The sequence below is a fragment of the Kryptolebias marmoratus genome, linkage group LG10, assembly GCF_001649575.2.
Source record: "Kryptolebias marmoratus isolate JLee-2015 linkage group LG10, ASM164957v2, whole genome shotgun sequence".
In the NCBI taxonomy this organism is placed as follows: domain Eukaryota; kingdom Metazoa; phylum Chordata; class Actinopteri; order Cyprinodontiformes; family Rivulidae; genus Kryptolebias; species Kryptolebias marmoratus.
The window spans coordinates 2,860,833-2,867,090 of NC_051439.1; positions in this window are offsets into that span (position 1 = coordinate 2,860,833).

Sequence of the window (6,258 nt, forward strand, 5' to 3'; positions counted from 1 at the left end):
TAGGTGGTGAGCCCATGGGAAGGGGGACCCACGTATCTTCTTCGGGCTGTGCCCGGCCGGGCTCCATGGGTGAAAGCCCGGCCACCAGGCGCTCGCCAACGTGCCCCACCTCCAGGCCTGGCTCCAGAGTGGGGCCCCGGTGACCCGCGTCCGGGCGAGGGAACACTGTGTCCAATATTTGTATTCGTCATAAGGGGTCTTTGGGCTGCACTTCGTCGGGCCCCTCACCTAGGACCTGTCTGCCTTGGGTGACCCTACTAGGGGCATGAAGCCCCTGACAGCATTGCTCCTAGGATCATTGGGACACTCAAACCCCTCCACCACGATAAGGTGGCAGCCCAGGGAGAGGTTGTATGGCACAATAATAAGCTATTTCACCATCTTCAACATATCAAAAAGGGTGACCCTTAAAGAAGGAGTTGCACTCGTTTTGAGTCCTATTTCAGCACAGACAAGGAGAATGTTGGCACTGAATGGAGCACAGAGACACATGCACACATGCTCACAATGTTTACACTTTGCCAGATGTATGTCTGTTGCCAGACACAGTACACATGTACCAACACAATACACAAACCGACTTGGAAAAAGCAGTTTGTCACATACTGGGCACACAAAGACACACAGACATATGCAGGGTGCTGCTGCTGCTTCTAGATAAGTCTCTCTCTATGGACCTCTGTGTTTGTGAGAGTACACAGAGAGGAATGAACTCGTGTCTGTAATTTGTTTAAACTCTGTATACGCAACATACGCCAACTCCAAATCTTTCCTAAACATTCCCACTTCTTCCAACTTGTTGTGCAGCCTATAACCCTGTCCAGCCATGTTGTTGCCCTCGATTGTCTTTTTTCTTTCCATTATTCTTCTGTGTCTCTCTCCTGCCTTGTTTCTCTCTTTGCTTCTTGTTAGTGAGCACTGTGCTAAAAGGTGATATTATAGTGCCTTTAGTGCTGTGCCAGGAATACTAACTCACAGCTCCCTGGCATTTCTAAAAGCCTCTGTGCACCCTGGGTTTGTACTGCCAGATTACTTAGGATTACATTTACCCACACACACATAGAATGTCACACACATGCATAGGCACATTCCTCCTCCCTTGCAGAAGAGCACTCACCTCTACTCAAACTGGCAGTTGTTGTTGGCTCACCCCTCAGCTGAACCCCTGTGTTCTCCAGCAGTCTTTTACCTGCGTAATTGCAGTTTCAGCTCAGGAATGAATCACTGAGGTGGTTTAATGGTGTGGGCCGTATGTTTTGGGGTAAAAGGCAAATTTGCTTTCTATCTTGAAGTGACACCAAATATGAAAGGCAAAATAAGAACGTGGGAGGAAAAGATTAGGAGGGAGGGTGGAAAGGGGGGGTAAATGCAGTTGAATAGATAAACAAAAAGGAATCAGATTAAGAGTGGATGTGTGTGCATTTTAAAATGTTACAATAAAAGATGGTGCTGCAGAAGGAAGGAGAGAATAAACAGAGGTCAGGGAGGGATGAGTGAACCTAAGGGGGGATGTCAAACAGTGAAACAGAGACGTGGCCCCCTCTTAGCAAGATGAAGGGCTACTTTAATTAAGTTTTCTGATGCCTGCCTAATCCCATTCTCCATATTAATCCCTCAAAATGTACACAATAAAAACAAATACTCCCACAGGAGAGCAGCTATTGTTAAGAAACAGTAATACAGAAAAAGTATGCAAGTGGGACACCTGTATACCATCTATGGGGACATGCTGAGAACATGTCCCAGTCATTCCCCTCCCTGTGAGCAAATCTGCGCACCAGGAGGGTTTTGTAACCACACTTAAGTATCAGAAACCAGGAATTTTGTCCATGGAGCAAACCGAAACCAGACACGGAGACAAGGATTAAAATAAGTGGTTTATTTACAAAGTGCAGGTATTTAAAGTGGCGGTAATCAGGAGCAGTCTGGAAGGCAAGAAGGAGCTGGGTGAGTCTCGGGTACAAGTTTTGGTTTAGCGTTGTAAACAGATGAGTTTGTGAATAATGTCTTTCTTTTCTCACAGGTGTAGAAGGCGTTTGTGGCGTCGAGGAGATGACAAAGGTTTTCAAGATGATCTGGAAGGTAAGAGGTCCAGCGGTCCGGCAAGGTAAGTAATCCAGTCGTGATCCAGGTATGTTCCAGTCGGGCAGTGACTGTGTAGGTGAGGCAGCAACCTAAGTCGAAGAGCAAATAACAAACAAATTATCAAAGTCACTAGCTTAGGGTTAGAACAAACGGCTGAGACTCTAACCAGTAAGGTTTGATGCTCCAGCGATGGTCTGGAACCAGCCGGAGGCTTAAATGCTGGATCAGCTTATCAAGGAAACCAGGAACAGCTGAGGAAGGAAAGGTTAGTAGCGCCGCCCACAGGCGGAGCTAACTCCAGATCCTCACATTAAGACTGTTAAGAAGCACCGCCTTGCTGAAATGTTATTGTAGTACTACTTTATTTATGGATGTGACTTTATTTTCACACAAAAGTGTAATAAGAAGGGGTAAGTCACAATGGTGAAAAATCATACCATGAATCAAAATACCTCTTTTGGATTTGCATGAACCAACTTAAACAAAATAAGAGTCATATTTCCCTGTTATTATTATTATTTTTTGAGCAAATATTTTCTCTGATCAGCAAAGTGATCAAAGGTTTTTTATTTATTTAAGAATCTTACTGATGACAAGAGGGGCAGATTGAAAGAAAATTAACCAACATATTTGTTTATTGGGATTTTAAAATGTATTTTGTCACTATGTAAAAAACATCCAGAATACATCCAAACAGCTAATTGAATATCTTTTAATTTTAAGCACATCAGTAAATGTACCAAAAAAAAAAATACTAATAATTTTCACAGTAACCACCATTTTGAGTCCTGCTTTCTATATATCTTCGTAACCTTCTTCCTTCCTTCTTCTTCCGCTTTTCTGGGGTCGGGTCGCGGGGGCAGCAGCCTAAACAGGGATACCCAGTCTTCCCTCTCCCCAGCCACTTGGGCCAGCTCCTCCGGGGGAATCCCAAGGCATTCTCAGGCCAGCCGAGAAACATAGTCCCTCCAGCGTGTCCTGGGTCTTGCTCTGGGCCTCCTCCCAGCAGGACATGCCCGGAACACATCAATACCTTCACACAATACCTCACAATACCTTTGTAATTTCTACTTAAAGGAGAACTGAAATCAAATCTCAAAATATTGACATTGCATGAATATTATTTAGTGAAACACTTCCACAAAACATTACAGAGACCCATTTCTCTGACCTAAAACTTAAATAACTTGTTTTTAGCACTGTAGTTAATAAATGTTGAAGTAGGGTGGTTTGGGGGTGGAGTTGCCATCCTGTGTTCATGAAATGTGCAGTGCCTTGGCCGGCTTTAACAGATTGCTGAAGAACCAAGAACCCAGTTACTTTCCCATTGTTTATTAGTGGAAATAGAAGAAAATGCCTCTTTTTTAATACGAATAAATACCTGACGGGAATAATGGCTATACAACCATACCAGTATAAAACTGAACCAACAGCTGGATCTCTGGAATTAGATGAAAACTCATCAGATTCAGATTCTGTTGATCACAAGATCCTCGTCTGTTTCTCTGTGGCAACATCCTCTTCTCCATTTGCATTTCTTTTAAAATTAAAAATAGCTTGGGCTGCTCCTCGCAAAAGGTTTGGCTTCTTTGGCGTGAAGTCAATCCACTGTATTAACAAGGGTTGGAGCTTGTGTTACTCTTCTTTGAAGTAATCCAAACCCGAGTTCTGAGAGTAATTCTCACATCAGAGCTTATGGATCCAAATCTGACAGTTTTTTATCTTTTGGTAAGCCAAAAAATGAAACTCAAGCACTATTTTCTGGCCAGTTCGAACAATTAATAGCAACTCACTAAACCATGTTGTACTGGTATTTATACTGATGAATTGCTGAATGCTTGTGAGCCTTAGCAGCTCTGTGACGCTCACATCAGGAGGGTCATGGAAAAAGCCAAAAACACCCAAATATTTTTTTCAATATTCAGTATTAAAATTTTTTTTTTTAAATAATATTTGTTTTTCCTTCAACTGATGATGGCTTTAAAAGACTTTTCAGTTCTGCTTTAAATACAATTTTATATTACAGTAACTGTTGGATTACATGAACACTCACACTGAAATTTATGAATTACTTGCAAGCACATGTAGCAGCAGCTAGTTAAAATGCCTGTGGTGCAGCCTGGTGCACTTCCACTACAAATATCATTACATTTCTGCTGAAATTACTGAGTAATGCAAAACTGATAACAGAATTTTTAACACTGCACTGGCTTCTTGTTGGCAATGATCTACTTTTGTCTTGGACTCACTTGGTTAGTCCAAGCTCGGCCATCTCATCAAATTTAAACTGCTCCTACAAACCATGGCCATTTAAAGACTTGTCCACAACAGGTAGGATATTAACTGTTTATAACCTTTGAAAAACAATAACACTTTGAAACTATCCCTTCAGGTCTAAACATCATGTTTACCTTTGATAGTACAAAATGTCAATAAAAGCATCTGAGAAATTGGTTTATTTTTTATCAAATGAAAATTAATGTTGCAAAGAGTGGTTCAGGAGACCCAAATGCAGAAAACAAAAGACAAGAGGTTAGAGAAAACATAAGATTTTAATGAACCTTCCTAAGAACAAAAGATGTTGTAAGTCCAGAGTGAGTTTAACAAAAAGTCAGAATGACAGGTAATCGGAGCATGAATCCATAGAACAAATGAAAGGGGTTAAAACAAACAGGAGGCAGGGATGTGGCTGGCTGAGAGAACAGACAAACTAACAAAGGAAGAAAGAAAGACAGGACTATATATACACGGGGCGGACAGACACAGATGGCTACAATTACTACTGAGCAGATAGGCGACAAGCAAGGAAAGGTTAAATATAATGGACAAGGGAAACACTAGACTTTTTCACAAAACAGTTCTGCGAAATGGCCAAAACAATCAGTCTATCTTTATGCTGCCTCTGGCCATTTATAAATCACAGTTGGAGCCAGCCACGTCCCTCACAGCAATAGCAGTGAGGGATGCCAAAGGCACCATTGGCCACCATAGATCAAAATAATCTTTGGCTACCCTACCAGCCACCCCAACCACCTCTTTGAAACTATACTTTTCAGCAACATAAAAAACAGAAAGCATGCCCATCATTTATTTAGTCAAAATGATTCACTAATGCCTCTCAAAAATTATGATCCCCCCATCAGCCTAACAAGTGGTTTAGTCCATTGGTCCCTAACATGTCGAAAGCGTGCCTGAGAACTGGAGGGATGGAGCAACATGTTTAGCAAGTTTCCAGTAAGTAGCAGCCCTACATGTCTCTTACTAGAACAATGGTGAGTCCGTATGCCTGTCATGTGGGAAAACTGAGTTCGATTCCCTGGTGAGTTATTATTCTACTTGAACCAAAACACATCTTTTTGCAGATGGCAATATTTCTATACCATTTAAAAGGGACTTTGACTACTAGGAACAATATAATTTGTTTTAGAATTTCAATAGCTCATAATTTGTGTTGACAGACACCTCAGTAAATGTATAAAGGACTAAAAGGATTAGTTCTGTTTCATTTAGTGGAGTTATTTATTGGATGTATGTCTTCTGCTTGTAAACTTGTCATATTTATTTAGAGCATTATATTCTTGAAAAGCTGCTCCTTGACAATTATTCAATGACCACAGAACAGTCAGAGAGAAGCCAGCTATCTTTAGCATGGTTCTCAACAATCTTTAGATTGAGGAATACTGTAGCCAACACTAAAGTATATCAGGGTTTCTCCCAGTGTATTATAAGCCTGGTGCGTCGCCAGGCTTTGGTGACCCTGCCGCCAGGCTAAGCTCCGCTTAGTTATTATAAATACGTCATTTTTTTAGGTCGTATTAAGACCTGACACATTTGGTCCGCTTTAATCGAAGCAGAGTTCGTTTCCAGCGTTGGTCTGGACTTTTTGTGCAGGTGTGAATACAGTCATGCGAACTCTGGTGCAGATCAAACAACCGGACCAAGACCCGCTTTTTGAGGTGGTCTCGGTCCGCTTCCAAACGAACTCTGGTGCCCCTTACAAAAAAATCCCATGAAATTCACATGTGACTTTCACATGTGATCACATGTGGTCACATGCAAAAGTCACATGTGGTTCACAGAACTTTTTACATGTGTGAATGATGTGAATAACATGTGAAAGTCACATGTATATGTGTGGTTTTGGAACATTTTGTGGTGAAATCACATGTGATT